We start from the raw sequence: 14,909 nt of genomic DNA on the forward strand, positions 1-14,909 counted from the left end.
CTGCATGTCCTCCATTCATCCCTGGTTTCACTCCAGCAAGATTCAGACTGTCTGTCCCAGCTGAATGACAGGTGCTCTCATACCTGCCTAGTTAGCTGCTGCTTGTGAGCTCTAAAACGAGCCAAGAAAGCTGAATACTCGATGGATGGATCACCAGCAGTCCACACATTAGATAATCCCATAATCCTCCACTACTTGGGCCTCACATTGCCATCACCTTTACTGCTGAGTTCTCCTCATGAGATTTCCTAGAAGCTCTAGCTTTGGGGCCTGGGCTCCTGCCCTTACTTTCTTCCCTTGAAGACAGCTCAATGGCTCTCAGGCACAACCCATCCACTGCAGCCCAGGGCCACACAGCAATGTTCTGGAATTAGGTGTGAGCAACACCGATTCTTAGATGCCCTTAGGAAGCTACCCCAATATTAACCAATATAGTACTGGTTAACGCACTCATCCCCAGACTCTGAGACAGTAAAGAATCCCATTTTCCTTATTAGGTCCTTCTAGAAGCCTAGGACAGTATCAATCAGAGTTTGGCTGTAATCCATGCCAACACTTCCGTGGCTGACCCAGCTGCCAGGTTTCCTGAACACAAATGGAACAAAAGCAGCCAGCAGTCAATGAGGGCACAGGAAATCTTCCCACTCTTTGCATCTCTCTCAGGGGGACATCAGCCCCAACATCTTCAGCAACTGTTATTCTGAGATTGCCTCTCATGGCTTTTTTTTTATTCCCTAGCTTATGTCATTGTTAAAAAAATAAAATAAAATGCTCTGATAATTTTAGGTTAACCTCCTCCAACTTGTATAACCTCAAATTTTGGTTTAAAACCCCAAACAACTGCTGACGGGTGGCACAGAATTCCTTGTCCAGCTATATTGTTATGTATTTATAAATCAAGTACCTAATGGTGCCTGAGCCAAGATCAGCCCAAGGGCATTTCGTTAGTCACCCAGTACACCTTCAGCTATGCATCGTGGGAATGCGGAGGCAATGCAGAACACCAGTCCTGTTCTCTCCAGAAATGAAAAAGGCACACGCTTTGCTTTCAGGAGGACAATTCAAAGAATGCGGCCTGTCCTGATTCTTAAAGTAGGCCAAGGGTAAAAAAAAAAAATAGAAAGTGCTATACACTCAGAGAGGCAGATGTATTACCAGCATGAAAAGGCTGTAGACATAGTAATCAGAAAGGCTTGTCCATTAGCAGTGATTGTCTCTTGGGCCCAAGTTTAGCTGCATCAAAAACGCATCCACCAGATGTGTTCGTCGCCTGATCAAAACATCCATCATTTGACTATTATAAATATACTCAATCTCAGTTATCAATATAGTGTCATACCCTCTGGAGTAATGAAGTCTTAGATCTGGAAACAATTTTCTTGCTGCCACCACTATCATGGCCAGTCACTCGGAGGGCTGCTTGTCATTCCTCCATATCATGAAGAACTGCTGTAGGAACAGAGATGGAGAAACAGGAATGCTTAGCCTGCTTAGCCTACAGCTATAGCTAATATTCCAAGATTTCCTGTAGGTGCCAGGAATCACATTCTGAGACAATGAAATGCCATTATTTTCTACACTGTTTCTGGTCTTGGGGAGCTTTGATCATTTCCAAAGCACTGTTCCTGGAGCCCCATTTTTATTCCCATATTCAAAATCCCATATCATTGAGGAAGTTAGAAACCCTCAGAACTAGAACAGCTCAATGGATCGACCTATGCATTGTAGGCTGTTGAGAGAGAGGAAGGGCCAGAAAAACAAACAGAAGACAGTATAGGTCAGAAGACTGAATAACGAGCCACAGTCCTAGGAGCGGCTATTTATGATCACAATCCTCCTCGTTTTAGATTTTCAGGGTGGTAATTCGGTTGTGCTTGTTTTAAAACTATTTTATTTGGGGTTCTTAAAGTCTCTCCCTTTCAACCCCATAACCCTTTAACCCTAGATAATACAGAGAAGGTTAGTGGGGAGAGGGCCCCCGACCCCTTTGCTTCTCTTGACTGTTCAGGGTTGATTTAGGGTCGATGGGTTCTTTTAGGGATATACCAATTTCCTGTCAACGGCGGATGCAGCAAGCAGTCTCCTCCGAGCTGCTGCGTTGAAGTGTCTCTCTCTGTCTGTCTCCAAGCCGCCATACCATCCATCTCTGGTCTCTCTAAAGACCGCCACACACCACATCTTCTCTTCCTGGGCTCTCATTTATGTCCCCAGAGGCCATTACACGACACATGAGACAGTTACCAGCTGTGGACAAACTAAAGCCCAAACTAAGACCCACGCTTGGGATTAACACAAAAACATATTTACATAGCATAACTGAGTGGTTTTTTTTTTTAAGATTTATTTATTTATTATATACACAGTGTTCTGCCTGCAGGCCAGAAGAGGGCACCAGATCTCATTATAGATGGTTACGAGACACCATGTGGTTGCTGGGAATTGAACTCAGGACCTCTGGAAGAGCAGCCAATGCTCTTAACCACTGAGCCATCTCTCCATCCCTGTAACTGAGTTTTTTAAAAAGCCAAAACCCCATAATTCCTAGCCAAGCACCGTGACTTTTAATGTGATCTCTTTAGACTGCCTTGCTTCCACTGCTCCGGGACCCAGAGGGTCTGTGAGTATGCAGGGATGACCTGGCACGGGCAGCCTGCAATGGAATCCCTGGTAAGGTAGATGGAAGTGAAGGAGCTGAAATAATACAACAGCTCATAAAGGGAGTCCAAAGACTCGCTCAGTAGCCGCAGCATGGCCTCTGCACCCACACGCCTTAATTAACACTGCTCCTGTTGGTATTCCTACAGCCCCCTTAATCTTCATTTTGAAAAAGTCAGCTTGGGTTTGAGTGAACCCTTGTACCCATGTAGCTTAGGCACTGTCCATACTCATTCTATGCCTCTGATGCTATCCAGGCCAGGCTGATCGCTAAGGGTGCTCAGGTATCTTTGTCAGCTCCATTCACATCTATTCTCTGGTATTCTAAGAGGATGGTGGGCTTGCTGGTTTGCTTGTTTATTTGTTTTAAAACAGAAAAATATATCTGGCTATTTTCATGGAAGACTATCATCTCAATGGCAACGACAGTAGTCTCTCAGCAATGAGAAAGTGATATCTTTGGTGTCAGTGGGCATCTGTCATGTCAGAGAGCCTATGGATTTTATCCGATCAAAGGATGTCATTTTCTGGTTTATAAGTAAAGTCTCAACTCCCCAATAGATGTATAGAGCACCTTAATAAGGTTTGCTATTGAGTTCTGGGTGAGCACCGCCTCAGAAAGGTTAATGCATCCAGAAGCCTTTACTGTGGGCCTCATAAGAGCCTTCTAGCCCAGCCCAAGCAGCCAGGGCCATGCAGAGCTGTGGTTCTGTCTTGTCTTGGGAGTCTGTTTCATTCTTACCTAGCTCAGAGAGGACCTGGAGAAACTCCTCAATTGCTTCAGACATCTCAAGGAAGGAACACATCTCTGCTAATGCCCTGATGTCTGAAATAGGTCTTTAGCTGTAAGATCCAGATATAGATCCAGACCCAGGCCCATGACCCTGGAAGACTGGCCCCCATGGAAAAGTGCACTCCAAAAGCACTGTGCCTGAAGAGGAAGGTGCAATGGAGACTTCCCCCATGGAGGCCTGTGTCTGAGGAGAGGGCTGTTCTGCCCTAGAAGACACAATGAGGACCAAGAGGAAGCAGGTGAAAGGTGTTGCCCTGGGCTTTTACAGCACCTGGCCAGATGAGCCAGGTCCTAGACCCATGGCTCTGACTAGCCACACACTCTGAGATATAATCCATCGGACAAACATGTTTAATCTCTACCTCTTGGATCCTTGGGACTCAAAGAGTTACTGAATTGCCTCCCAGAGGAGCCTCCAGACTTCCTTATAAACACTTACAGTGATCTCCCCACAAAGTAGAGGTTCGCACAAATGTGTCCACTTCATTGCTCTCACAGTCCAAGAGGCATATTTTGATGTGGTTGCCATCTGGGGATGGGGAAGCAATCTCCTGAGGTCACAAAGTGTCAATGTCAACCACTATCCTAGATTTGACCTCAGATTTTGGTTCTTGTGGTCTGAGCCTTAGATTCAACACACATAAGCTTAACTTCTAGCTCAAACCAGATGCTCAGCACATGCCCCACCACTTCAACCACTGTAGACATCTACTCCTCAACCACCGTAGACATCATCAGAATGACTGCGTGGACTCCAGCGGACCCCATGAGGTCACCAGTTCACTAGGGAGTCATGGTGGAGAGTGCATGGCAGCAGGGCCTCACTGAGGCAGTTAGGACCTCACACTGTACCTGCAGTTAGGAAGCAGGGCTTGATGGGTTTGTATATGAGTTCCCCAGACTCCTCCAGTGGGAATAAATTATAATAACTTTTACCAAGCACTTACCACAAGTGAGGCCCTGTATGGAATATGTTAAGCATTTGGCCTCGTTTATCCCTAACAATGTGCTCCACAGGATCAAGGTTTTTATCCTTACTGCACAGAGAGAGACTCACTCTAAGCATGGATGCCATTTTCCAAGCATATCCATCCAGTCAAACTCGCTGTCTCCTTGCTGATGTGCCTCAGAGCTGTTTAGCAGTTACTGAGAAATATACAACTTCGCCTGCTGCCTAGACTCCTGCGTTATAACCTCACAGGTTTACCAAGTCCGCGCACTCAAACGTCATCATTAATTGTTCCTATGTTACCTTCATCCTTTTCCAAAGCAGACTGTCAAAGCTTGTTACCCTGCCTGGTTTTCTGGTGGTGTTGAATAACACTACTTCAGTGAACCAACCCAGACACCTTCAAATTATCCTCAGCTGCCTCGACCTGCACAGCTTTGGAGGTTTACCTCACTATAGAGAATGAAGGAACAACAGATATGGGTATTCAAAAGCTGGGGCTGGGTGTGTTGTGTTCTCTGATACAACTGCTGCAGCAGCCTCCCAGAAACTCGGGACATTTATTATATACAGCAGGAGCGAAGAGGAGAAAGGTTGGCTAACCGTGGCAGGGGTTGCTGTAGGGGAGCAGTCTCGGGATGGGGTGGGCAGCATCAGGCTTCATTCATCTACAAGGAGGCAGCTACGGACAATCCTTTCTATATACACTGTTAACATCCATACTTGGTCTACTGGAAGACCGTGCCATTCTTCTGAGTCTGACCCAGGAAAGATCTTGCCATTCCCGTGGGTCTAGGATACTGGGGTCTTTGACATGGCCACACTCATGTCAATAACACACATTCCCTCAGGACTTCATCTGCTCCCCCACACTCAGCTTCCCCTTCCTTGACCCCTTACCCACATCCAAGTAGTTACTGAATCCATCCTGATTCTACATGAAGCATACCTCAGTTGCATCCCCTTTGTTCTTCCCACCTGTACTGCCTTTGGTCAAGGCCTTGACATTTCCCTCTGGGCTATCTCACAGACTTTCGCCTTGACTGTCAGTCCTTTCTCTACTGCTGTGGGCAGAAAGGGACTGACTGCAAGTGCAAATCTGACTATGCCATCGGGATTGCCCAATATGCACTGTCCTCTCTGGTCTACCCACATCCTTTCCCGCAGAGACCTGCCTGCCTGACGTCCTTTTTCGCTGACACCACCTAAGCTTCCTTGTGTGCCACTTCCTTTAAGTTCTGCAGCGGCTTCTCGGTGACTCGTCCCCAATGCAACCGCACCCGGTTGGTTAGGCACCTGGCCTTCCTCTTCCTGTTATGCGCACTGTCATTACATTGTGTATGGAATTCTACGATAGCTGTTGTTTTTGTCTATCTTTCCACAAAACCTGTGAACCTCTTGAGATGAGAGACCATGTCTTAACTCCACTTTAGATTTCCAGTGCTCAAGTCGGTACTCTTTAAGTAGGAGGAAGGAAGGAAGGAAGGAAGGAAGGAAGGAAGGAAGGAAGGAAGGAAGGAAATGCACACCTCTTCAGAGGGTCACTGTTTGCAAAGTCCCCGTGCTGCAGATGAGCCAGGTTGTCTAGCTCAGCTTCATTCTAAAATCCATCCTCCTTTCTCCCCTTTCTTCTTTTAAAAAAGATTTGTTTATTTTTGTTTTATGTGCATTGGTGTTTTGCTTGCATATGTGCCTGTGTGAAGGCATCAGATCCTCAGGAGCTGGAAGTACAGACGGTTGTGAGCCGCCATGTAGGTGCTAGGAATTGAACTCAGGTCTTTCGGAAGAGCAGCCACTGTCCTTAACTGCTGAGCCATCTCTCCAGCCCCTTCTCCTTATGTCTGAGCTGCCAGTTAGGAGAGAGGTGGATGTCAGTATTGTCCAACTCCAAATCTGGTCAACTGATCTCTCAGAACCATGGCTTTCAGGTACTATAAATGGGCTGGTCCTTCTCTGCATCATTACACAACTCAGCTTTCTTGAATAATTCAGACTATGTTTGCAACTAAATTAGATACCGCTTTGAAATAAATCAGATCACTAATGGCTGACTAATTGAAGAGCTGGCTGACTTCAAATTTCAGTACTTTCAGCCTGTTCAGCTGGTAAATTTATATCACCGGCTCTTATTTGACTCTGTTTACATGAGTTGGGGTCAGTTCGAAGGCTCTCCTGATAGGTTGGTAGTTTCTAACAAAGTGAAACAATGACATTTTTGCCCCATCCTCTTAGAAATGGCTACTTAATCACCTAATTTAGGTTAGGGGGCAAACTGGGTTTAGGTCCTACTGTAGAGAACAAAAGGATAAGTGTTTTGCTACACATAGGTTTTACGATCATAATCCAGCACAGGCCTTAATAAACAAACAATCATGATATCAGTTGCCAGAAACAGCAGCTCCAGAATCATTTTTCAAACACAACATCATTGCTTATGAAGATATCCCAAACATTTGCTCTGCCAACAGCTAAACTACCTACTAAAATAAATATTAGTGAAAGAAATACAAAACAGAATTCTTTAAAAGCTCCATAATGAAAATACCCCAAGGAGTGACCTCATCACCAAGAGTTTCCATCAACACAGACACCCACCGCAGTTGCTTAAGTGGGAAGCAAATCTTTGTGTAAACAGTCAAAAATCCCCAACAGTTACTTCATGAAGTGCTCTACATGACACCGGCCACGTTCTTAAATGATGCCCAAAGTGAGTCTTGTTTTTCACATTCTCACAGGACAGTTCAATGTGGAATATGCTCATTTAAATAATGTTTAATCTCAGTCAATAACCAAGCAAAAGTTCTTGATACGTAAGCCTGATGACCCAAGTTCAACCCATGTAAAGGAGAAAGGGAAGAATCGACTCCACAAGGTTGTCCTCTGACGTCTGCCCTTGTGGCACGTGCACACCTGTAAACATACGTCATACATTGCCAACCACGACAATAAATTAAATGGGTAGTATGGAAAAATGGGGCGTGTAACTAGACGTCGTCTTTGAGTACAGTCTTACAATATGATTTAGTTAGCAAGGAGGGATCTGAGCTGAGAATAGAGGGTTCTTACGAAGAACACTCAGTAGTTCTTATGTAGTATGTAGCAAGCATGGTGGGAGATAAATCTAGAAAGTGGAGGAAGGTATGAGGACTTTGAATTTCTCCCCCAGGGGATTCATCGTACGCTACAGCAATTTTAGGCATCTGGTCAACCTTTGTAAGCACTCCATGTAAACTTAAAATCAGTGCCTATTTTATAGTGTCTTTGTACATATTCAACAGATAGTCATCAGATCATTTCATTTAGAGCGTATTTAAATTTTAAAATCCTTCCCGGCTCGCTCTATTCGTAACTGAAATAAATAATTTGGAATCTCTATGGACGGAGTTGTCGCTGAAAGATTTTGTTGTGACACTTCAGTGTTGCCTTATTTACATTTGTTTTATTAGGGACTTTAAATGCCGGCATTTCTCTGATAAATTAAACATCCATCATCACATGCTTAATTCACAATGCTGCTTCCTAGCTTAGCTCTCAGTCTGATTAAGGCTATTATAGTCATTATAAAAGGCACAGTTGTTAATATTCACCTTTGCTTTTCAGCAGCGAATTCTCTTTTTCTAAGTATCTGCTCTTCCATTTTATTTTTTGGTCATGCTGGGATGAACTCGGGTCCTTTCGTTTGCTAATTAAGTGCCTTACCTCTGGCCTCCACTTCTTGAGTGCTGGGATTGCAGGGGTGAGACACCATACCTGTCTTACGTGGTGATGGGCATTGAACTGAGGGCCTCCTGAATGTCAGGCAGCATTCTGCCAATTGACATGTATCTAGCTTTTTTTTTTTTTTTTTGAGATTACTTTCGATATATTTCCATTAGTGTTCTTATCCCATATTCTCCCTTGACTATTTCAGAAGCTATACTCTCTACTTCTATTCTTTGTTATGGTTACCTTGTATAGTAAATAGAGGTTTTTTTTGTTTGCTTGTTTGTTTTTCCTTACTCTCCAAACAAGGATCCTACAGTTTTAGCTTAGCTTCCAGGTAACTTCTGAATATTTTTCATGCTTGGGTTCACTAATACTTTAGTTCTGAACCTTCCTCAATCCCACAAAATAATTATTAATGACATCATTGTTGTTATTATTCAGATAATAAGTTCTAAATTCATCTACAATGTTTCGGTTTGGTTTTAAGATTTATTTCTTTATGTATGTATATGAATACTCTATTTGCACATATGCCTGAATGACAGAAGAGGGCATCAGAACCCATTATGGATGGTTGTGAGCCACCATGTTATTGCTAGGAATTGAACTCAGGACTTCTGGAAGAACAGCCAGTGCTCTTAACTACTGAACCATCTCTCCAGCCCTCATCTATAATCTTAACCATTTCTTTGCCCATAATTACTTTTTACACCTTAGATCTTCTCTACTGAATTGTTCTTCATTTTCCTTAAACTCTCTTCAGCAAGACACCATTCGTTTTGGATCTAGGACCCAGAGAAATCAACTAGGACTGAGCAGGAAGCTCTCGTCTGCTGGAAGAGGCTCTACAGGCTCCTGGGAGAGAAAAGAGAGATCTTACCCACTGCCGCATATTTTCATTCCAGCCTACCAGGAAAGATGTAGTCGGTCGTGCAATAGGAAGTTACCAACCACAGTCTTGACTGAAATTGAGGTTCTTTTACAGTGGGTAGTGGCTAACAAAGAGACATGCTCTTTTTTTAAGGGCTGAGAGTAAGTAGCTGTGACTGCTCAGCAGCAGACAGAACATCTGTATCAGCCCCTACACCCGAGACTCAGGGGACGTCACAGAAGACAGGCAGAGAGGACCGAAGAACCAGGGGATTGGGAAGAGGGCTGTGCTGTGCTGACCTCTGGACGTGCCACAGCTGCTGCACACGTGAACTCATAACTGTGGCTACCTTCACGAGATCAAGCCTGTTATAAATTCCAGCACGGAGGTAGAGGGGCTCCGTAGTCCCCACCCCCAGTTGAGGCTCTAGTAATTCTTGGTGAGTGCCCAGGGAGAGAGGCCCGCTTTCTTTGAGCAGTACCTGGTGGCAGGTTACCTGTGCCCCCGTGGATAATCCTACAGCTATGTGCACACGGGTGGCGAAGGCTGGACTCAATAGAGTTTTCTAAGTAACAGAGGACTTGAAACTTGAAGAGAGCTATATTGGGAACGGAAGGGCAGGAATTGGGGGATGAGTGTGATGAAGATCCATTGTACACATCTACGAAAATGTCAAAGAAGAGAAATGTTTAAAGGAGAAAAAAAAAAGAAAAAGAAAGAAAGAAAATAAAATTCCCCTGGGCAATGCGTATCAGCGGTATATACGCCCTTTCAGCTTGACTCCGCATCCTGAAGATACTATCCCACGGAGTGTGGATCCCACGGTGGCTCTTGGGAAGTCTAGCACTGTAATTTCTTCCTAATAGTTCTACTCTTTGTCCTCTGACTGAACATGTTCTCTTTTTAAAATTTATTCATTTTTATGTACATGTGGTGTTTGGCATACATATAGATCTGTGTGAGGGAGTCAGATCCCCTGGAATTTGAGCTACTGACCGGACAGTTGTGAGCTGCCATGTGGGTGCTGGGAATTGAACCAGGGTCCTCTGGAAAAGTAGCCACTGCTCTTAACCACTGAGCCGTGTCTCCAGTCCCCAAGATTATTCTCTTAAGAAGAAAGGGATAGAAAGGGAAAGAAGGAGGGAGGAGGGAGGGGGTGAGGAGGATGGGCTACTTAGTTTCATAGTTCCACTACAGCTTACTTGTAGGGCATTTGTGTATCCTCCCTAGCATACGCTGTACTTCCTCTATTTATTTCTGAAAATTTCTCAGCCATCTCTTTAAACGTTGCTTTCTTCCCCAATTCCTTTTATTATCTTATCCAAACCTCCAATTAAGTCAATATTAGTTTGGTTTTTCATCCTCCCCGTCATTAGAACTGTCTTTAATTAATTAATTCAGATATTTAACCCAATAGTTATTTTATGTATTTTAACAATTCCATTTTTTCACTTTTAGGATGCTGTACCACTATTTTTCACCCTACCTGCTTTTACTTCTCATTCCTCCATTTATATCTCCAAACAATTTCTACATGGTTCCATTCTAGAGTGACAGCTTTTCTAACTAAGCCTGTGACTTTAGATAAACGATTGTGTCTTTGTTCCTCTGTACCCTCATCTCTCAAATAGAGATAATAATTGTATCTTCCTCATAGACATATAAGTATTAAACAGATGAGTTTATACAGTACAATGTCTCTGTCAGGGTATGAAAATCAGCCTGAGTTTTTCAATCAGGAGGGAAATTGTTATATCATGAAACTCAGTTACAAAAATTATTAACAGTGCTACATTTTAAAAAAAGAGACAGAGAGTGTGACAGTAAAGTCAGGGTGCATGAAAAGCTGCTGCTTTGTCCAGAGGCTCTTCTAAGCTTCCTCTGCTCTGCTGTCATGGGTTGGTCTCCTATCCATGGCTACTATCCCTTCAGCAATGCATCCCTTGATCCCATAACTTTAACTTTCCAATGCAAGAAGAGTCTGTGGGTGCTGTTTTAAAGTCTACAGTTCTAAAGTTTATTTGAGGTTCCTTAATGCCTCTACCTCCCTTCCAGCTCCCACACACACACACTGACCCTAGAGAGGAGAGAAAGAAGGTTAGAAGGGATAGGGGATGTAGACCTCTTTAGACTTAGTTCTGGCTGTTGGGGTGGTCAGGTTCTTTGGGAAAATACCAATCTCAGTCGTTAGGATACCCAGCAGTCCAGTAGAACCAGCAGAGTCTTCTTCTTTCTCTGTCTGTCTCCTCAAATCCTTCTCTCCTTCTGTCTCTCTCTCTCTGGGCTCTCATAGTTATACCCTCTCCAAGTCCTCAGAATTAAACTCTACAGCTGGAAAAGATCATGTGCCTCTCCAAGCCGCACAAGGCAATTATCAGCTGTGGACAAACTAAAAGCAACTCCATATACCATACTCAGTATCAAAACAAAAACCTGTGTACATAACATAACTGAGTTCTCATTTATTTATTATGTATACAATGTTCTGTCTGCATGTGTGCCTTCACACCAGAAGAGGGCATCCGATCTCATTACAGATGGTTGTAAGCCACCATGTGGTTGCTGGGAATTGAACTCCGCACCTCTGGAAGAGCAGACGCTGCTCTTAACTGCTGAGCCATTTCATCAGCCCCCATAACTGAGTTTTGAAGGAACCAAAACCTCCACTACAAGTGTCATCCAAGAGCAGCATAACTGCTGTCATCTAGTCAAGTACAAAGTAGAAGGACACGGTGGGAGAGTGAGGAGGGCAAATGTGGAGCTTGGTCAGGATCAGACACGATGTGTGGAGTGTTTGCGTAGTGGAAACAAGATAGATGCCTGCTAGGTGGCAGTTAGAGTCTATCATAAGAATACGTTCAATAATTCAATAGCAGGTGGAATCTTAAAGCACCCCAACTGCTGTGTGTTCGTTCTGCTCACTCTCGTATGTCCCCAGAGTCTGTGGCTCTGATGTTTGGTGACATTAAATGATGAGATCAGGCACAGCTGACTTCAATCTGTGGGGTCACCATCTCAGGATAAATCGGGATTCTTGTCTCCGGAAAGAATTTGTTTTGCTTCCTTGATGGGAAGTCAGGATAATGCCAACAACCTTAGAACATGTTTCAAAGGCCTCCTCTTGGCTCCTGCCCATGGGACTCACTGTCCCATCCACTGTCCATAGTTCAAGGACCCATTATTTGCAATGCTGATGTGTTTTCTCTCAGGGAGGAGGCCTGCCTCAAAAGTGTGTTTGCCTATTTGCCTACAGTTCACCACAATTCTGCCTAATACTTTGAGGGAAGATGAAGGCATTAGACACAAAAAGAAGAGATTTTTCTTTCCCTTCTTGGTGTCTAGAAAAGTATTTTTTAAAAAAATCTATTTTATCTGAGACTAACTTGCTTTGAGTCTAAAGGAGCCTGTAGAGTCTATTTCAGGAAAAAGTTGGAATATATGTTTTATTCCATAGACAGTAGGGGAACCATTAATGAATGCTGGAAGTGATGGGAATCAATCTAGCTCTCAGGATGAAAATGGGCAGTAAAACAGTCTGGTTCTGAGTTTAATTTTCCATTCAATTTAATATTAGAATCAGAACCTCTGAAAAGGTATATCACTGGTAATTACATATTCATACTTAATAGGAAAATCTAAATTTCAAATAATTAACCTTATAGATATCACATATGGGCTTGACAGAACTCGAATTCTAAATTGAACCCGACCAGGTATGATCACTGTAACTGTGGCCTTCATCATACTTCTCACACAATGGCAGTCTAGTTTAATGATCCAGGAATGTAAATATCATTAATTAGATCCCAAAGAGTAGGGTTCCTGGCAGTCTAACAGAAAGAAGAAACACCTGAATCGGTGACACTATGATCAAGTGTTCAAACCGTGGCAGCTTTACCCAAGGAACACCCCCTGATGTAGCCCAAAAAGTTCTAAGAGTAACTTAGAGGTCAGCCAAGGTCTCTGGGAGATTCTGATTCCATGAGTCACGTTTCCTGGGCACGCTCTAAATTCCTGCTTGTTCTGGAAAAGCAAGCCCTCAGAAGAATAACTCCCATACATGAAATAACTGAAGCAGGTGAAGAGAACTCGGGTCTGGTGCTTTTAGAGACTCTTAGCAATTGAGTGAATCAAATCTAACTAAGAAAGGTCGAAGGAAGCATTGAAAGTTGTAACCCCACCCAACTGTATGGATTACAAGTTGAGTTTCCTGTTTGTGTTTCTGCCCACGCTTGACCCTGACAGCTAAAACACTGAAGATGAGTGAGAGGGCACTTGGAAGGGAGGAGGGAGGAGGAGGCCTGAGGAACAGCTGAGATGAGATGAGCACAAAGACAAGGTCCCTTTCGAGGGCCAGTCCACAAAACACGCTGGTTAAAGAGGGTGGCGGCCATGAGGGGGAAAGAAGGCATCCAGGTCAAGCCCTTGGCTTTTCACTTGAGCAACTGGGTAATTAGAGATTCGTGTAGTCAGAACCAGGAAACTGGGAGAGGGACAGGCTGGGCAGGAAGAGCAAGAGTTGTGTTTGGAACACACAGACCTGAAGGTGTTTGTGGAAGAGACAGGCGACTGTGTGAGGTGTTCAGTTGAAGATGTGAGCACCTCCTGAACTCACACAGAACGTCTGGGCTCCTCACACCTGAGCTTGACAGAGTAATTTTTGAGAGCTACTGTAAGGACTGGTGAACGTGAAAGGCAGATTCGATTCCCCTCCCTGATGCCACGCAGTGTTAAAAGATCATCTGAAAAGTTTAGCCCTTCAGGAAGTCGACTAGAATTATCCACCCACCACCTTCTACTCTGTGTTTTTTTAATTTATTTTATTTTGAATTGTGTGGGTGAGGGGGCAGGGGAGCAGATGTGAGTGCAGTGCTCTTGAAGGCAGGAAGAGGAAGTCAGATCCCTTGGAGCTGGAGTTACAGGCAGTTGTGAGCTACTCAACATGGATGCGGGGTGCTCAACACCAGTCCTCTGCCAGAGCTGTGCATGTTCCTCTGAGCTGTCTCTCCAGCCCTCTCCACTCCATTTTCCTCAGAGATGAAATTCCTACCCGTCCCGAGGCAAAGTCATACAGCCATCCAAATTCTCTATGAAGCCCTTGTGTTCTTCCGCCCTGGACCCAACTCCTACTCTCTCTTAATGTGAAGAACATCAATTCTTGCTTCTGTTTCCTGGTCCTCAACTTCCTCTCAGCCTTGATCTTCCTAAGCACGGCCATAGAGAGGGAAATAGAAAGAGGTGCTGCTCTGGAGAGAGAGAGAGAGACAGAGACAGACAGAGACAAAGACAAACAGAGAGACATAGACAGAGACACAGAGACAGACCTGCTAAGCACATGAAATGATGGCAGTGTCCATGAAAACCCATGACAAGCCACACCTGGCCACTCAGCTGTCTTGTGGAGGATTCCTCACATGTGTCTTGGGCCTGCCAACCAGCACTAACTGATGTGTCTTTCTCATAACGCATCCTCCCAGCGCTAGCCCCTGTAGGCCTTAGATTCCTTCCCTCTCACCGGCCCATCTCTCCCAGTCACCATATGTTTGCGTACCGCCCATCGAAGTCAGCTTCACACGTGACCAACCCTTGAACCTGAGGAGAAGAAATGAAAATTATTTTTTATTTTTTTTTAATTTTATTTTTTTCTTATAAGTTACATTTTATTAACTCTGTATCCCAGCTGTATCCCGCTCCCTCATTCCCTCCCAATTCCATCCTCCCTCCCTCATCTCCACCCTGCCCCTTTCCAAGTCCACTGATGGGGGGGAACCTCCTCCCCATTCATCTGATCCTGTTTTATCAGGTATCTTCAGGACTGGCTGCAAAGCCCTCCTCTGTGGCCTAACAGGACTGTTCCTCCCTTGGGGGGTGGGGAGGTCAAAGAGCCAGCCATTGAGTTCCTGTTAGAAATAGTCCTTGTTCCCCTACTTTGGGAA

General features: G+C 44.3%; 1 long non-coding RNA gene across 2 annotated transcripts in view; it reads right to left on the bottom strand.

The window, feature by feature from the left end:
- Positions 1-1,337: 1,337 nt before the first annotated feature.
- Positions 1,338-14,909, bottom strand: part of LOC132648937 (uncharacterized) — a 32,944-nt gene continuing 19,372 nt past the window's right edge. The window contains exons 2-3 of one of the 2 annotated variants that reach the window (XR_009587334.1): positions 14,525-14,565; positions 1,338-1,449 (exon numbers count right to left, since the gene is read on the bottom strand). This is a non-coding gene — a long non-coding RNA (uncharacterized LOC132648937). Of the gene's footprint in view, positions 1,450-14,088; positions 14,178-14,524; positions 14,566-14,909 lie in introns of those variants that run through there. The other variant, XR_009587335.1, reaches the window with a different exon arrangement.

Source organism: Meriones unguiculatus, chromosome 18 (assembly GCF_030254825.1).
Source record: "Meriones unguiculatus strain TT.TT164.6M chromosome 18, Bangor_MerUng_6.1, whole genome shotgun sequence".
NCBI lineage: Eukaryota > Metazoa > Chordata > Mammalia > Rodentia > Muridae > Meriones > Meriones unguiculatus.